Source organism: Balaenoptera acutorostrata, chromosome 14, assembly GCF_949987535.1.
Source record: "Balaenoptera acutorostrata chromosome 14, mBalAcu1.1, whole genome shotgun sequence".
Lineage (NCBI taxonomy): Eukaryota > Metazoa > Chordata > Mammalia > Artiodactyla > Balaenopteridae > Balaenoptera > Balaenoptera acutorostrata.
The window spans coordinates 37,633,707-37,653,857 of record NC_080077.1 but is presented as its reverse complement, the minus strand read 5'-3'; positions in this window follow the sequence as shown (position 1 = coordinate 37,653,857).

Here is a 20,151-nt window from a genome sequence, read left to right as displayed (position 1 = left end):
TGTTGTGTTAGTTACAGGTGTACAGCAAAGTGATTCAGTTATATATATATATATATATATATATATATATATTCTTTTTCATATTCTTTTCCATTATGGTTTATTACAGGATATTGAATGTAGTTCCCTGTGCCATACAGTAGGACCTTGTTGTTTATCTATTTTATATATATATAGTGTGTGTATCTGCTAATCCCAAACTCCTAACTTATCCCTCCCCCACACCCTTTCCCCTTTGGTAACCATAAGTTTGTTTTCTATGTCTGAGTCTGTTTCTCTTTCGTAAATAAGTTCCTTTGTGTCATATTTTAGATTTCACATATAAGTGATATCGTGTAGTATTTGTCTTTCTCTTTCTGACTTACTTCACTTAGTATGGTAATCTCTAGGTCCATCCACGTTTCTGCAAATGGCATTATTTTGTTCTTTTTTATGGCTGAGTAGTATCCCATTCCATATATATATATATATATATATATATATATATATATATATATATATATATATATATATATCTCCTCTTCTTTATCCAGTCCTCTGTCCATGGACATTTAGGTTGCTTCCATGTCTTGGCTGTTGTAAGTAGTGCTGCTATGAACATTATGGTGCGTGTACCTTTTCAGGGATTGAACCTGGGCCCTCCGCAGTGAAAGTGCCTGGTCCTAACCACTGGACTGCGAGGGAATTCCCTACCTTTTCGAATTAAAATTTTCTCCAGATATATGCCTAGGAGTGGGATTGCAGGATCACATGGTAGCTCTATTTTTAGTTTTTTAAGGAACCTCCATACTGTTCTCCATAGTGGCAGCACCAATTTACATTCCCTCAGGATGTCAGGCTTAGGCAGGTTTAGTAACTCACCAGAGGGCACACAGCTAGGAAGTAGTGAAGTTAGGATTCCATCCAAATGGGCAGATCAAAGAGCCCAGATTTTAACCTTTAAACATATGACTTCCGCTTCACATGCTACATGGCAGCAAGCAAATGCTCTGGCCATTATAATACTAACTTGACTTTGATTTATAAGTTTCAGAGAACTTTCAACTATATCATTGCCCTTGATGCTAACAACAATTCAATGAGAAAGACAGCGTAGAGTTTCTTACCACTCCTTCCCCTCCACCCCCCCGTCCCTGCAAGCAACACACATGCCTCCACCAGGAGAGTTTTTCTGGGGTTAATTCACAGAGCTGCTAAGTGTCAGACACTGGACTTGATCCCAAAGTTCTCATCCTTCGCTCCTTGCCTTTCTTCTGCAGTAGCAACACCCCTTTATAGTAAATCATATATTATAAGGTAAATTTCCCTCCATTGGCACTCAGAATACACTAGCTCCAAAAATCTCTGTTAAACATCAAGCATGCTATTTAGGAAAAGCTGTATTAACATCAAATAATACATGCAGGTATATATTTTAAATCACTTACAAGTCCTGACAAAGGAAGAAGAATCTAAAATGCTTTTTCAAAAATTTTACATGAATGATTTTAGAGGCATAGGCAGTGATTAATAGAATTCAATTTAGAATCAACATCTGTGGTTTTTTATGTGTTGTGAATAGAGAGATTTGTACTTTATTAGCACAAACAGAACATGATAAAGTTATAAAGATAAAATGCCTATGACCTAAGATATCACAATTAGTTTCAGTACAGTCACAGTCTTTCCAGTTACCCTCTAAACTGCAAAATTCTGGGAACCCAAGACAGGGGAATGCGGCCCAAAGGGGAGGGCCTGAGGGTAGTAGTCAACAGGTACGGGGTCAACAGGGGAGGTATATGCCATCCCTGGTCTACTCCAGACCTCACCTTCTGCACCTGTAACAAGAGGAGCCTAGAAGACCTGTGAGATCCCTAAAATGCTAAGAAATAATTCTTATTCTGAATAAAGTCTGGAGACTTGTTTTATTCAGTAAAAAAATCCAAGATTTTAAAGAATGGTGCAGACTGAGAAATAGATTAAGAATTACTGTCTTTTAAAAGTGAATTCATAGATGGTGAATAATAATTTTAAAGCCCAGAGACACTCTTGCTAAAACAGTCATGAGGTACAATCTCAGGTACTTTACCATTGTTGGTCCAAAAGGTAACTGAATGCCATGCAAGGAGAAAATGCTAGCGATCCCTGATTCACTCTTCTGGCGGACGGTTCCTCCGACTCTGGCCCACAGAAAGGCCACCTTGGTTTGCTGTTGAGAGGTGGCGCTCTTCACCAAAAGATCATCACAGCAAATCTTATGGTTGGGCACGAGGCTTCCACTTATTAAGTCTTTTTAATGGACCACAGTTGTTCAGTGTAAATCAATGTGGGATGCATGGATATCAAAGAGATTATCAAGGTACCACATTTCCTGAGATGATAAACTTCATTCAGAATTAAAAGAAGAAGGAGGAGAAGAGAAAGAAGAGGAAGGAGGAGGAAAAGGAAGAACAGGAGAAAGGAAGGGAAAATCTTAAAAGACTTCCAATGTTTCAAGAAGCGTTGAAATTCTCTTGTGGGCCATTCTTAAGTTAATTTGGAAATTTGGGTTCCAAATTAGTGTGACAAAGAGATGGGTTTAGAAGCCTTTGGTTCTGTAGGAAGAAGGAACTGGGTTTTTAGGACCTATCAACCACAGCTCTAGACAAATACGTATCAGCATTCAAATGGTGCTCTAGTGAAGAAGACCATGTCCACGAAGAGTTTCAAAGGTACAAGTATTATTCTTAGTAAAAAAAAAAAAACTTTAGTATTATGAATAGAAATTAAAAACCTAGGATTTAATAAACTGTGGCTCAAATTGAACAAAACCCCCAGAAAGCAGAGCATAAGGATTTGGTTCCTGGCTTAAACTGATGATATTACAGGATGCATCTTTTTATACCCTTCAAAAAATGAATCTGTTCATGGTCATGAAGTAGAAAGTGTTGGAGCTTTTCCTGGGCCAGGGGCTAATGGGCTGCCGCTGTTTTCGCCTCATAAACCGGGTCACCCCCCCAGCTTATATAACAGTATCCACAGTTTATGTTTGAACTCCTCCAAAGATGGAGAGCTCACTGTCTGTCATAGCCCACCTTGGACAGTGCTTATCAGATCATTCCACTTATATTAAGGTGAAATTTGCTTCCCTGAAGTTTTGTTTTAATTCATCAACAAAATAATACTTTGAAAAGCATTTTTGAGCATCTGCCACGTGTCAGGCCCTGTTGGGCTTTAGGAGTAAAATGATAAGAGAACTACATATAGTTCAACTGATTTGGCAAAATTTATAGTCCAGTTTGATCCATCTCAATTTTTTCCATCCTAACCCTCCTAAGAAATAGGTCAAACTCTCAGGATAACAATGGCATTCTACTGCGGACACATTAGCATCTCAGCAGAGATGTAAACTGAAGACGTCCCTAACTGTCTCTACTCACCACCACCACTCCCACTGAAGAATCACTGTTGTGATGGTTCTGTATTCCTATAGAAGTCCAATCCTATGTCAACAGGGTGGTAGGTCAAATATCTGAAGACAACTGTCATACATCCTTCTCTCTACCCTAATCAATTCTTCTTTCAGCTAAACATGCTACAGAATTCAAAATATGATTATTATCTTTCTGAAGCAAAGATTGTATCCAAAAAAAAAAAAAGCTGCTGATCATATCTGTAAATGTATCCATAACTGTGGTAAGTGGAACTGAACCCATTAGGCCAAACCAATAGCTGAGCAGGAGCAGAGATGTTGAGCAGGGAGAACCCTGAGCTACCTGCAGTGCCCTGTGGATGTGGCTTTTCTACTAGAACGTAGTCTACAATGAGCAACTCAAAAGTGTGGAGGACATGGAGTTGAAAACGGGGAGATGGATGTACTCACTGGCCCATCTTCTTGTCTTCCTTTGTTCTAAGGCACAACAAATTGTTCCTTGATGGGGGTTAGAAAGGAGGTAGAAGAAAGATTGGCAAAACCTAAAATTTAAAGAGAGAGGAAGAAGAAGAAGAAAAGACAGGCTAAGATAAAAATTGTTCCAACTTGTATAGCCAGGATGTTTATAATGTAAAGAGACAGCTGCATTAAAGGGTTAGGCCTCACTGCCTGATTAACATCATTTGATCTTTTGCTATTGAAAAGACCCTGTGTATTTTCAAAGGCAGTGGACTTCTTAAACAAAACCAGGGGGTCTGGGTTAGCAGAAAGCTGTTAGAAAACAAGTCATCTTTTGTTTAATAATCTTTTTGTCCTACCTGCTTCATAATCTTCAGTTTCCTTCTCTCTGTTATTGGGGGCTGCATCTAAATCTGAAAACTGGGGCTCTGGGACATGTGATTCGTCAAAAACAAACATAAAAATCCTTATGACCTAAATTGGTCAGATCAGATTTTTCCCATGAATATCATCATAGGGGAGCTTCTTTTTCTGTTTTCTTCTGAGTTTATTTTTTAATCCTTTACTCTCCATCTCCAAAAATCCCTGTGCAATTTCAGTGGGAGAGATTAGCACATCATTACACCATAGCAATTTCAGGATTTACTTTCTATCCCGTTTGCGTTCTTTTTGCAAGTTTCCAGTGAGCTTGGTACCCCTACTGAATTAGATTGATCATCAGGAAGTCAGCATTCTCCATTGGCCAACTTGGGACAGCATATTGGTAGGAGGAATTGGGGCATCTCCACGTCCATGCTGTCATCCCAGGGTGGCTGGGCAATGAGGTGGGGAGGCCCTCTGGTCATTTGGGAGGACCCAGCAGTCGTCATAACTAGTTCAGTCTCTGTGGCCCATTCAGCTCTTGGCATCGCTGCCAAGCCAGCCAACAAAGGAGCATTGTAATCCTGACAGTTTCCCAGCATTGACTGGACAGGCGCAGACCACCAACCAGCTCCGTTCGCTTCTGCTGTTCACAAGTGAGACCATGAATAGAAAAAAGTCAGTGGCAAAAGTCCCACATCCTGCTGAAGTTAGTGTGTGGATGCTTTTCTAGCAAGTGAGTCTCCCTTCAAGCTGGTAATCCTCATACCTGTTTCCTTGTGCTTTTTTGTGTGCTTGTTTTTAAATACAGTTAGCTTGAATGGTAAGGCATAATCCTCATCGACGCCACCAAAAAATTATGTTTGAGTTTTGAAAAATAATCACATGGCATGCAATACTTTGGAGAATGGAAAGTATAATAAAAATGAAAGTTCATAATAAGCTTCAAAGATAAGAAGCAATAATTCCAGCTAGTGCTAGAGGCCACTATGATTCTTAAGAAGTTGAATTTGGGGGGAATAGACTAGAGTTTTCTGGAATAAAATGGAATCATTTTAACTCATTTACGTTTTTAGACATGCACCCCGAAGTCTGCCCTTTCTGTAGACCAGGCCAAGGACATCTACAACTCTGATTTTAGGAATAGCAATAAATAAAATAAAATGTTTAAGAACAAAGTAAATTCAGAGATATTTTTCATGACTTTATCATTGATTGGAAGTCAGGAAATATTTTTGACAATCAGATAAAATGATCTTTTAATACATTTTAATGGTAAAAGTGGCAAAATTCCATTCATTTAAATTGTTTTCCTTATAAATACAGATTACAATAATGAGATGCCATGCTTACTTATCAGTCGTCAAATATTTAAACAAACTGTAGTGCTACATGCTGATGGGAGAGGTGGAATAAGAATCTGGTGTTTAAACTGGATCCCTGGTTTTAGAAAGCAATTTAGCAGAACCTTAATAGTCTGCCCCTTTGACCCAGTTATCCTACTTCCTCAAATATATTTGATGTGTTTATATATTCTATAGATTCACACATAATATTATATTAAAGGCAAAATAAGGAAATAAATACAATATTATTCATCAAAATGAAAATAAAAGCAAAAACAAACAACAGGAAAAAACAAAGCCCGAAAACAACATGGGAACAATGAGTTAATTAAATTGTTAATCCTAAGTAAATCTACACAATGGGATACATTGTAGCTATTAAAATAATGTATCCAAAGACTCTTAGTAATATGGGAGAATGCTTATTTAAATGTTAGATGAAAAGAGAAGCTGTAATTAAGTAACTGGTAATGATTTTAGAATGTGAAAGTGCAATAAAATACTAATGGTCATTGTCTTGGTCGGTGGGAATATGATTGACTTTTCATTGTACATTTCCACATTTTTAAAATTATTCCCCAAGGGCATGTCATTTTTTTGTAATCATAAAAGAAAACATTATTTTTTAAAAAATCCTTTGTCAGTGTGGGGGAGGGATAAATTAGGAATTTGGGAGTAACGTATACACACTACTATCTATAAAATAGGTAAACAACAAGGACCTACTGTATGGCACAGGGAACTGGCCTCAATAGTTTGTAATAACCTGTATGGGAAAGGAATCTGAAAAAGAATACATATATATATATATATATATATATATATATATATGAATCACTTTGCTGTACACCTGAAACTAATACAACATTGAACATCAACTATACTTCAACAAAAAAAGAAAAAATCCCTTTTCTTGTGTTGCAGAAAGGCTAATAAAGAATCTAAATTTCTACTTCCCTTACACTTAGGGGTTATTTTATTTGAACACAATACAAATGAACAACACCTTAACCTGTTACCAGGAGGCCCTGCTGAGATAGTTTTTGATGCTGATTAGACAGACTTTCAGTTCCTTTATTTTCTTCTTGATCCACCCCGAAAAGTAGACAACAGGTTAAGCAGCATAACCCAGTACTGTCTCTGGGTTGTTTGAGATGGGTAGAACGCTGAGTCCTGAACTGTGGTGGCGAGGCCCCAGGCTGGAGCCCACGCTCTGGGAAACCAGTGACTTTCCTGACAGCTAAGCCATCAGGGCACCTCAAGGCAAGTCTAACCAAATGTCACAGGTATGAAAACTGGTGATGATCAGAGCTCTTTTGCTCCTTTAGCCCAACATCTTTTCAATTTTGTTCCATAGATTAAATACAAGTCTTTTTCTACTACAAGAGGACAGGTCCCCGGTCTCATGCAATCACTCCTTCAGGTAGCAATTTTTGAACCCAGTTGTGTTCTATGAAACTGTTTGCCTAGTGGTTAAGAGCATAAGGTTTGAGTTGGACCCAGGTTGGTAGCACTAGCCTTAGACCAAGGCAGGAGGTGGAAAGGTACATGGGGATCTGCACCAGGTTCCACATTTTAGAAATCCCTGTTCTCGCCTCTGGGCATCACATTAAGGAGTGTGCAGTTCAAGGGGCACACTCCCCTGGAGCTTGTGTTCTATGCACCCATGCTGCCTATTAAGCCATCATCCGGGTGCCAGGGACCTTGGAATTTCCTGTCCACAGCCGCAGCCTATTTCCAATCTGCTCAGGCCTCTTTCTTTCCAGGTCTGTTTTTCTGAAAGGGTATTGCGCCACTGGGGATCACTTATAGGCTGAAGAGGGGGCCAAGGGACAGGCATTTTTGGGGGTGTGGAGGGAGCTTGCCTGGGCAGACTGGCACAGAGGAATCGTGAAGACTAAGAACGTTTAGCACAGTGTCTAGCATGCAGTGGATCCCCTGCAAATGTTATTTCTGATGTAGTCCTTTAGTACCTTATTACATATTTTCTACTTTGAGAGAGAGATAATATAACCACGAGAATGCGAGATTCTACAGGGGGACACCATTTTAATTTTTGGTGTCCGAAATGGGATATTTTTTTCAGTAACTTGGCTATTGTCCTGGCCCAATTCCAATACTCTCTATTCAAGCTAATTACATTCCTCCCCCACTGGATAAATTATTCTTCACCTCCCCCATAAAAATCATCATGTTATACTTGTGAAACAAAACAGCTTCTGTGTTCTACTGAACATGCAGAAAATGGTTGTATTTCAATACACAGTGTATTTCTCTGTGTGACTAATTTGAGGGCTGCATTGGAACTTATTACAGTGAGATGTGAGCTTAAGTCCCTGATGCTTCTGAATAATGATAGATCCCTTATTAAATGGAGCAATATCACAAGATACATTCTCCTGGTGACTTAGGATGAGACAAAATTTTAAAGTATTATTCGGGTTGAGATTCAGCAGATGTGAGCTGTTGAGCTTACCTCTAAGTCATTGCATTCCCAAGCAAGGCCTTTACCTCATCACTTTAACTCTGTTTTCAATGCCAGAAGCCTGAGCATTCATGAAACGGCTTACCAAGGGTTCTACATTCATCCCCAATATCGAAAAGATGTGATTTTAAGATAAAACTGGAGAGAAAAATATTGAAGGTTGTTAAGAAGTCACTATCCTTTTTCTCTCCCTTTCTCTGAGTTTAGCATCACTTAGGTCTAAAATCCCTTTTGGTGGTTGATTTAGGGAAGTGAGTTTCATTTCTTGTGATCATAGAGCATGGCGTGGGTGGCAGTGACCCAATAAAAGTGGCAAATTTTCATGAAGAAATAGCAGCTTTGGGCCCAAAGTGTGGCTGGGAGCATAACCGGCTCCCTTTGAGGAATATTCCAAGAAATATCATCCCTAGATCTAAACTGTACTTGGTTTTTAACGACTTTGAGCAAGAGACAACCCTCACCAGGAGGGTTACCTTTTCCTGCATTGTTCCTGTTTGGAAGGGACCTTGTTATTATGAATTGCTTGTGCAGCCGCTACATGCCAGGCACGGTGCTGCCTTGCCCCTCTCTGCTCGCCTCAGTGGAGAAGGCGGTCAGCAACCTCTCCTGCACTTGAAGATTTACTGAATTAATGTTCCCGTGCAGGCTGAGGTAACTCAGGTCTGTGACTTTTCCCTTCTAACTTTACTTTCTAAAATTTCAGTCTGAAATATTTTTATCATTCTAGATCTTTGCTGCTAAAGCAAAGGAAATAATTAATTACTTGGGTTTTTCAGGCCCAAATCACTATTTGGGAAAGGAAGTACCTGAATGATGCAATGAAAAATAGCTATTTTGTCTGATTGATTCTGAAAAATTATTTCAGTTATTGTCTTTGGTTTGTATCAATTGAAGTTTAATTTTTTACATGTATTCTTTTATTCATCCTTTATAACGTTTATTTATTTTTTAATGAAGTATTGTTGACTTACTATAGTTTTAATTTTTTTAAAAAGTTATTACTCATAGATACAAGGAACAGATTGGTGGTTGTCAAGAGGTTGGGGGGTGGAGGATGAGAGAAATGGATGAAGGGGGTCAAAAGGTAAAAAGAAACAAATTTTAAATATAAATGAGGAAAAAAAAGTTACTGTCTTAGTCTCTTTGCAAGAATTGGTGGTGGGGTTTACATTAGATTATCATCCCAATAATTGCTGTCATTTTGCATACTAGGTGTAGCCTTTCTCCAAGCTGGACTCAAATTGGTGACTCCAGAATAGAATTCTGTACTATAATAAGGGTCTAATTGGTATGCTGTGTAGTGATATTCTGCATCGTTTTGGAATGCTGTACCTTATTTCTCAAAGTGTGTCTCTCCATGGATGACAAACTGGGGACATGGAAGGAAAGTCTCTATTTTCAGTTTCTCCAGCAGATTGATAAGCTTGGCACATGGTCGATTTCATGCTTTAATAAATAAAGAATTAAGAGTATTTACTAAACTGATTGATTAATAATTTAGTTAAATAACCAGTGAGTTGCGATCTAGTTAAAAGAACACCTTTTAATTTTGTAGTGACCACCTGAGCAAAACTTGTAGGTTTGATAGATACTAGAAAAACGAAATCAGAGGCAATATGAACACCATTTTGTTAACTCTAGATAAGACATGTTGAAGTCAGATCTAGGTTTGCAGCATGAATTGGCCATTTACTAGCCATGTGTCTTGGGACAAATTTCTTAACATTTTTAACTTCTCAGTGCCTAAATTTCCTCATCAGCAAAATGAGAACAATAGCCTTTGCAGTGCTATTGTGAGCATTATTGCTGTAGTGTGTATAAAACACTTAGCATAATGCTTGGAACAAAATCAGTACTCAAGAAATAGAAACTATTATTTTTTATTAAGAAACCATTATCATTTTCTGTCCTACCTCATAATAAGAAGTATGAGTATCTTATATGTACACTCCCTTTAAAAAATCTCTCCAAGTTAAAAAAGACATAAACCTGTAGAGAAACTTGCATATTGAATTACTAGCCTTTGTTGAAGCCTTCAAGATGGTGCAGCAGGAATTTGAAATTTCGTTTAAGTTTGGTGAGCTTTGCTATACTGTGATGCATAAAAAAAAGGGAGGAATAATTGTCTACTCAGAGCAAGCATCTCTTTCTGGTCCCCATAATTCTCTTGGCACATTATTTTGGCTCAAAACTGTTATTTTTGATGGTTCCATTCTTTCAGTCATTGTGATCTCTTATCAAGTCCTTCTTTTCTGCTCCCATATCCACCACCATAATCAGCATTTAGATCACCTATGCTTTGACTATTGCAGGTGCGGCTGGAAGCCCTTCTCTCCCCAACTTCTGTCCATGATGGGTAGCATGACCTGGTCGCCAGGGATGAAATTGTAGCAGGAGGGCATGTGTTAAGCCTGTTTCAAGAGATGCTCTGGGCCCTCTTGCACTTGCAGATGCTTGCTCTCACCTCTCTGAGCTGCCCCTCCTAGACTCCTCTCACCGCACTCACCATGAGAAGGGTAGGCTGAGGAGGCTTAAGAATTCTGAGACTTCTTGGCACCTTTTGGTCTAGGTTCTAGTCCTGCCTCCAGTTAGACAGAGTTCTCCACACAATCCGTCCATCTGGCTTCAAGCAAGAGATGTCATTCGTTAGGAGTCCAGACTCCGTAGTATTAAAGACATGCATTTGCTGGGCCTGGTCCTCTGTACACAGTTTCCCTCAGGAACTGCTCAGCATTGTGGTCAAAAATAGTATTTGAGGAATTTCCTTGGTGGTCAAGTGGTTAAGACTCTGCACTTCCAATACAGGGGCCACGGGTTCGGTTCCTGGTTGGGGAATTAAGATCCCACATGCCTCAGGGCGTGGCCAAAAAGTTAAAAAAAAAAAAAAAGTATTTGAGGATTCTGGCTCCTGGTTCAAAGTCATCTCTTTTAAATTCAGGTATTCCTCCCTCCCCCAAAGTCTGCAAATAGATTTTCTGCCTCCATTTAGTTCTTTCATCAACTTTCCAACCCAGTTTATTATTACCATTTTTAAAATATGACTTTCAGCTTATAACTTGCTTGCTGAAAAATGATAAATACCTGCCACTGATTAAAGGATAAAGATCGCCACTTCTGCATGGCATTCAAGGCATTTCCAAATCTGGCCCCAAATTAGCAATAAGACTAATATCAAAAATTGTCTGCACTTCTCCCGACTGTCCTTGTGAATAGCTGGCATGACGCCAAACTTTCTAACACCAACACCACCGCTGCTTCCACTACGGCCACCTCTTCCAGCACCTCCCTCTCCTCCACCTCCACCTCCACCTCCACCACCTACAACTCCACCTCCACCACCTCCACCTCCACCACCACCACCTCCACCTCCACCTCTACCTCCACCTCCACCACCTCCACCTCCACCTCCACCTCCACCTCCACCACCACCACCACCACCTCCACCACCTCCATCACCTCACCACCACCTCCACCTCCACCTTCACCACCTCCACCATTACCTCCACCACCTCCACCACCTCATCACCACCTCTACCTCCACCTCCACCACCTCCAGCACTACCACCACCTCCACCACCACCACCACCACCACCACCCAGAGAGTGGAGCATTGCAAATGAAGGGCATGAACTCTCATGCTAGGCTGCCTGGATTCAAATCCCCTCTTGGTTACCATCTCACTTTGTAAACATTAGATAAGTTACTTTGTACTTTACTATTCTTATCTGCCAAATGGGGAAAATAATAGTGTGCATCTCATAGGATTGTTCAGAGAATCAAATTAATTAATGAATGTAAAGTACTTTAGATAACACCGTTGTATATAAGAGCTCAGCAATCATTAGATATTAGTATATTATTCAACTTAAAAGCTCATACCCTCATTGTAGGATAATTCTCCCCTACTTTGTCTATGTTCTCTATTAGGCACTCATTAGATGCTGTCTTTTGGTAGTAGTCAATTTAATTGCTTTTAGTAAATAGTGAACATACTCAGAATAGAATACCTCCAGTGTATGTGAGGAGTATAAAGATGAACAATGATACAAACATCTGTATCTCCATGACCAAGCTTTGCATATAGAATATTACTAATTTCCAGGGAGGCCCTTGAGTATTCCTTCCAAATCTCATCCACTTTCATCCTCTTCATTACTGGTAACCTCCATTCAAACATTTTTCTTTAAATCAATAGTAATTATCAGTGTTGGTGATTCAATATATATTTTCAAATTTATTTTTCTCAGGAAAGCTTTCTTGAATTATAGAGTTTGTATATTAGGAAAGGTAGCAGTCCAACTTCATTTTTTTATAATGTAAATATCCAGTTGTCCCAGCATCATTTTTTGAAAAGCCTATTCTTTCCCCCATTGAATTGTCTTGGTACCTTATTGAAGATCTTGAGTGAAGATCTTGAGTGAAGATCTTGAATTGACTCTGTGTGTGTTTATTTCTGGATTCTTTATTCTATTTTATTGACTGATATTATTATGATTCTATATCTATTCTTATGCCATTACCATACTGTCAGGTTTAATGTAGCTTTCTATTAAGCTTTGAAAGCAGGAAGCCTTCCATATTTGTTCTTTTATTTCTTTTATATTCCAGCTGGGTTTTTTTAAAAAATAAATTTATTTATTTTTGGCTGTGTTGGGTCTTCGTTGCTGCCTGTGGGCTTTCTCTAGTTGCGGTGAGCGGGGGCTACTCTTTGTTGCCTTGCGCAGGCTTCTCGTTGTGGTGGCTTCTCTTGTTGCGGAGTATGGGCTCTAGGCCATGGACTTCAGTAGTTGTGGCACGCGGGCTCAGTAGTTGTGGCTCACGGGCTTAGTTGCTCCGCGGCATGTGGGATCTTCCCGGACCAGGGACCGAACCCATATCCCCTGCACTGGCAGGCGGATTCTTAACCACTGTGCCACCAGGGAAGCTCCCTATATTTGTTCTTTATTCAATATTTATTTATTTATTTATTTAGTCCACTTTGGGCTCATTGAATTTCCTTATGGATTTTTTTTGTTTTTTGTTTTTTGTTTGCCCCATGCAGCTTACAGGATCTTCCAGGGAGCGAATTTGTGCCCCCTGCTGTGGAAGCGCACTAACCATTGAACCGCCAGGAATTCCCCCTTAAGGATTTTTGAATCAGCTTGTCAACCTGCAAAGAAGCCAGCCGGGGTTTTGATTTACATGTTCTTTCATTTCTTTGATCAGTGTTTTGTAGTTCTCAGAGTATACAATTTGGACTTTTCTTGTTAAATTTATTCCCGAGAATATTATTCTTTTAATGCTATTGTAAATGGAGTTGTTTTCTTAATCTCATTTTCAAATTGTCCATTGCAAGTGTATAGAAATACAATTGAGTTTTGTATATTGATTTGTATCATGCAAACTTGCTCTAATTGTTTATTAGTTCTAATGGTTTTTAAGTGGATTCCTTAAGGTTTTCTGTATCATGCTGCTGATCATGTCAGCAGCAATAAAGATAGTTTTACTTTATTTACAATCCGGATGCCTTTTAGTTCATTTTCTTGTCTGATTGTCCTGGCTAGCCCCTCTTCTACAATGTTGAATGCAAGTTGTGAGAGCAGATATCCTTGTCTTGTTTCTCATTTTAGAGGAAAACCATTCAGCCTTTCACCATTAAATACGGTATTAGCTGTGAGTTTTTCATAGATGCCCTAATCGGGCTGAGGAAATTCCCTTCTATTTCTAGTTTGTTGAGTCACCTAACTCCTGAAAGGTATCTGTTATGTTCACTTGCTCTTGCATCCCTTCTAGTTTAGTCTTTAAATCATATCATTTTTCTTTTACTTCTAATTCTTTCATAAGTTCTGTCACCTTTCTTTTCAAATTTTCCTTTCGTCCAATCATTTCGTTTTTGAGTTTTTCCCAATTCTAATTTGTTATTCTTTATATCTTCTATCATTTTCTCCATTTAGGTTTTTTCTAAATATTAGGTTATACATGTTTTTGTGGTCATATCTTTTTGACACATATTTAATTGTATGTAGAGATGTTGTTTTGCTCCCCTGTCTTTCTCTCTCTCTCTCATTTCATCACTTTGTATGGGATTCTCTAGTGTTTTCCTGTTGCTAATTTTTGAGGGAAATGAGTTTTCTATTATTTTAGAGCAGTGGCGGTGGTTTTGGATATCTTTTCTAGTTTGATGACTCTTGCACTCAGTCCTTCTGTTGTTGTCCTGGCACTTATCTGGACCTTCTCTTTCCTTTGCTCCTGTCGCTCCTGACTGCCCAAATTGAATTCTATCCCAGCAATTTCTTCTCATTGCAGGGCTTTGCCTCGGGAGGGAGCTTTGATGAAACCCTCCAGCCTAACCACTCTCTCAGATGGCTGTGGGGCCCCAGTTTGAGCTTGCTGGGCCTCTTCTATTCTCAGCGCTGCCAGATGCCTGCTGGCTTCCCTCTGCTTCCTCCTGTGCTAAGGATGACCACACACAGATCTTGTAGCTGTGGGTGCTCTGGCTCCTCATATTTTGAGGTTTGTGGAGGATACTTTGTCACTTAGTTTGCTTCACACGTTGCCCATGGGTTTTTGGGTTCTGGTATCATAGTTGCTCTGTTCTTTATAAGGGGATTCAAGGATATTTAAATACCATGCATTCACCACTGCCATCTTCCCAGAATCCTTGTAAGCCATTTACAATCCTTTCTGATGTGATGTAGGCTATAAAACAAGTGATTAAATAAAATGTAAAGTTCTCCTTCACATACTTTATAAGCCTTTATGTTACATGTAAGTAATTCATATATACAGATATATTCTAGTCAAAAGAGAAATATAGCTGTTTTTGCAGTTCCTGAGAAGCTACCTGCCTATTAATTAGCTCTTTGAAGTCAGGGTTTTCGATTTTGCTCCCCCCTATTTCTAGCGAGGTCCACACCTCAAACATTTCAGAAAGATGAGAATCTGATATGATCCCAAGGCAGAGAGGCAGCTTTCATTTCTTGTCTGTTTCCTTCACCCGTGTGCTTTCCTCACCTGTGTGTCCCTTGTGTCCATCCTCAATGGAAGTGGGGAATGGTGGTTTGGGATCATGCTGTAAATATCCTCAGGGGCCACTTGACAGTCTTTCCCAAGAGATCTAATAATCTTAATATCACAAATAAGACTTAACTGTGAAGTTTCTATAAGCATCAGTGTTTCTTTCAATAGGTGTATCCCAACTGAGTAGTATACTTTGGTAATTCTACATGTGCATGTTGGGCAAGAATTAACCTTTGGGCTCCTACAGGCTATTATGCTTGCTCTGAGAAATGATTATTCCAAATTGTTGCAACAGTCATATTGCAGTCACTCTGAGTCCAAGACTGGCGAATATTTTTCTATTGTTCTTCACATAAAAAGTCATTCTCAATAATTTTATTTGTGTAATGTATTTTCCTACTTTTAAATTAGCGTTCAATTTTTCTCATTGATTTTGATCGGTTTCCATCTGACCACATTTCCAATTTTCCATGATCACTCAGAATTTAGAACATATTTCCCAAGGCAGAGGAGAAAACTTTTGGCCCCTAGGTATTGAAAACTAGCCTTGTATTCAATCATTCATCCTACTAATGAAGTTATGAAATGATACTGAATCAGAAGTGTTTAATTTTCTAAATGTAATCATGTATATTTGCAATCTAACACCACACTGCTCTGTGAAACGCTTTAATAAAACAGTTTTGATGTAATTGTTAAGTCTACTTTTGGAATCTGTATAGATAGCACCATGATAAACATGTAATTGTTATTGCTCAAGACTGTTGAAGGAAGAGAGGAAGGAAGGAAGGAGGGAAGGAAGGAAGGGGCCATTTACTCACATGTAGATGAGTACTAGGTGAAGCTATCTTGAAGTCCTTGCAAAAGTACTTTAAAAAATAATTGAGGGGGCTTCCCTCGTGGCGCAGTGGTTGAGAATCTGCCTGCTAATGCAGGGGACACGGGTTCGAGCCCTGGTCTGGGAGGATCCCACATGCCGCGGAGCAACTGGGCCCGTGAGCCACAACTACTGAGCCTGCACGTCTGGAGCCTGTGCTCCGCAACGAGAGGCCATGATAGTGAGAGGCCCGCGCACTGCCATGAAGAGTGGCCCCCGCTCACCGCTACTAGAGAAAGCCCTCGCACAGAAACGAAGACCCAACACAGCCAAAAATAAAATTAATTAATTAATTAATTATTTTAAAAAAAGATAAGATTTTTATTTGCAATGACTTTTGTTTATTAAGAGTGTAGAAATACAGTCAAACCTCATGATACAGTGGTGTATTATTACGTGGATGTGGCCAAAGAAGAATTTTATTTGATAAATTGATTTCACAATTTAGAAAGTTTGTTTGTTCCTCTCCCCAACATGAACATCTTGGTAGGGTTCCACCATAAATATATGTGAGTCTGTATTTAGGTTTTTCAAAATGAAAGGTTTAAGTGTAACCTTGCAGATTTTCGACTTGCTATTATATCATTTATTGCCCAATTCTCTTGCCACTTGACTCAATCACTGAGCTTTCAGTACTATTTAGCAAACTAAACATTCAGCTCTATGGGCTTCTTTGCCAAATGTGGTGACTCTACAGTATTTTAGAGAATCTTTGGTACTGTAGGTGACCCATCTCTGGGTTTCCAGTGCAACTTGTACACATCTCCGTCATAGCTCCTCTCAAACTGTGCTGGAACTGTGGCTACTGGTTTGTCTCTTGCCTCTTTGGAGCCAATGACTAGTTTCTCCATTTCTATGTCCCTTATACCTTAGACTATTCCTGGCATAGAGGAAGCACTCAATAAGTATTTATCAAATGAAATATAATGTGTACTTTATGGGACATACTAGAACTTTTCTCCTGCTCTCAGTGACCTCAGTTCTCGTTATTTTATAAAGTATGAAGAGTATTCCCTCTCTCCTGAACAGTTGAAGGCACTAAATTATAATTACAGATGGAAGAAAACATTTCATGGCTATTAGTGGACACATTATTTGATGGTCTATGTACCAGTTACTCTTTGCAAACTGGCATGCAGCATTTTTCATCAGTGTGCATCTTATGTACCGACAAGTCACTGTGATGACATTAGGAAGGTGATAGGGCTAGAAGAATGACTCAGCGATGAAACACAGACATTGCTATGGTGGGTATTTATTGAGTAACTAGAGAAAGTCACAAATGGGTGAAATGGTTGCTTTTTTCAGGCAGAGTTTACAATGATTTAATAATATGTTAGACTTGGATTATTGTATACTTTGTGGTCATAAAACAGGATGACCAAATTCATATCTTATCTGGGTACTTTTTGTTAGGTCATATCTAATAGTATAGCTGGAGATTTTTTTCTTTTATACCTGTATCACTGTCATTTTCATTTTGAAACTTGGCTTTAGACACTTGAAGAGTGAGACATAATTGAAGTGACCGCCTTAACAAGCACAGTTGCCCATGACTGTGATGGATTTGTTGTGTCATATGAACAGGTGCTCACCAAACACTGAACAATAATCTAGATAGTTTTCTCTGTTCATGAGTATAGAGAAACACAGATTGGACTTTTAATTTTTCTATTAATTAAATGCAGTTATGCTTTACCAGTTCTATGTATTTTTTTTCCTCTTCCTAGGAGTCACAAAAAAAGTGATACATGCATTTTGACCCAGAAATTCCACCTTAGGGGATCTCTTCTGCCGATATAAAGGTACCTATGCATAAAGGCTTATGATTAAGGAAGTCCCCTGGAACACTGCTTGTAGTGGAGGCAAACTGCAAATATCCTGAGTGTCCATCTATAGGGCAAAGTTTGAGTAAAATATGGTACATCCATGCTACAGATCTATACATTTATAGACAAAATTTAAAATAAAAATAAAGTCATATTGTATACTGTATCCTTCTCTTTCTTTTTTATTTAAGATATATCTTTGGAATCCCTTCAGATTAATGCATATAGCTGTTTATTTTTCTTTAATATGGATGTACCATATTCTATTCATTCATGAGGGTGACATTAGTGGGAGAGAAGAGGATGGAGATTATTATTTTTCCTTATACATATCTTTGACTTATTATAATGAATGTATTGTTATTAAAAGTATCTAACAAAGTTAAAAATATCAAATCAAATGTTCATTCAAAGAGGCTGGGTTTAAAGACAAGATGTTTGGTACTAACTCTCTGAATATGGTAAGTATTCAAGATAATTAAACAGTTTGAGGACATATTTCAGACGTGAACACAAAGTAATGAGTATGCTTTCTGTTTTTAGTTTTTAGAAACTAAATTCAAAGTTGTTTCTAAAAGAACAGTTTCACAGGCTTTTAGGTAAATACAGTTGCATTGGAATAACCACGTTTGCAGGATTAAGGAAAATAATAATTTGGCTATTTAAGTTCTGACATTTTTAAAAAAGTCAGTCTCAAAACTTTATGGTCACATTTACTGTGTATTTGTATATAAGGATGGATGTAGAGACTGATCTTGGTATATGTGAATTGAGCATCAGAAAAGGGAGAACGAATCTAAACATGGAATATCGACCAGTAACACCCACCACTGAACAGCTCAAATTCGTTCTAACTTATTCTCTTCCATTCTTTATTTATTTTGTTAATACATCTTTTCACAGTCATTGTTTTTATTACTTTGGCTGCATAGATAGTCTTGTGATTTTTCACTATTCAGATGTCATTTTGAAAATCATATTTACATATTTTCCCTTGTCAGCCTGCCCTTGGGAGACAAGCATTTTAAGTGTTACAAGGAGGTGCTGGTACTATTACAGAGGATAAAAGGACTTGGTGGGAACAGTAGCCCCATACATGAGAAAAAAATGTTACACGGTTCCAGAAGCACTGTAACAAGAGTGGAGGGTATGTAAATGATCTCAGGTCACCAGATTAGTGCAGATAATAGAAGGAAGCATGTGAACCCAAGTTCACTCTATGGATGTAAACTGGAAAATAGAGAGGAATCTGCAGCATGGTGTGCTAGGAGCAGAACAGGGCACAAACGTATCCTGTGACCTGGTTATCTACAGAACATTGGGACTGGGTCCAGCTACTTTGATCCTCTAGAGAAGCAAGGCCGCTTCCTCGTGTAAAGCTAATTTGGTAGAGTTCACGAGGAGTACAGAGTTGGGTCCTGAAGCAGACTGCCCGAGTGACCACACTGCAGGGCGCACAAGGGCTCGGGTGCCTGCCGTTCTCCTAATCAGACATCCTTGATATTGCTTGTCTGGTGTTGTTTCTTCCTGAGATGCAATTTTCTCACTCCCAGAACAATTCTAAGGCTGATAATACAAATAACACTAATAATACACTGTGTTCTGATAATTTAGGGGGTTCTCTTGCTGTCTCTGATTTCAGGATATAAGCAGGAATCCTCGTTCAAACAATAGTCCTCTGTCCCTCCCCACAGATGGTACTGTGGTTGGAAATCTTTACAGCATTCCAGAGGAACCATTGTGTCTTGGATGCGTCATTATACCAAGGCCCAGGAGCTATGGAACATATTACCTTAAAGGCCTGCCTTACGCTGCCTTGGCACTTGCAAAAATGGTCTTCATGCTGAGAGTCCCAGAGTGTGCCTTACGAAGTAATAACTTACGTTACCAACAGCCGTTATGACCTCAGTGAGAGATTCATGCACCCAAGAGCAGCTACATGTTACTGTCAGTTAATTAGTGTGGGTATTCATTAAAAGTGGGAGTGAGAGCCCGGAAACGATCCATTACTCATTGAGAATGGAGTCCTGGGACAGCATAAAAGCTCTCCAAGTAACCACTGAAAGCAAGAACTAGGAATCAGAATAGAGATCAACGAACTGGTTACTTTGTTATAGTTCTTTACAACATGAATGCACACTCACACAAAAACACACACACTCTTACACTGAGCCCTCATTTGCACATTCACATGTGCATTTCCATTAGCTCTGATAGTTCATGCTGTGGGTTGAATTGTGTCCCCACCAAAAAAAGATATGTTGAAGTCTTAACTCTCAATGTTTGTGAATGGGCACTTATTTGGAAATACTGTAGGGTCTTTGCAGATGTAGAGTTAAGATGAGGTCATACTCGAATTGAGTGGGCCCTAATCCAATATGACTAGTGTCCTTATAAAAAAGAGA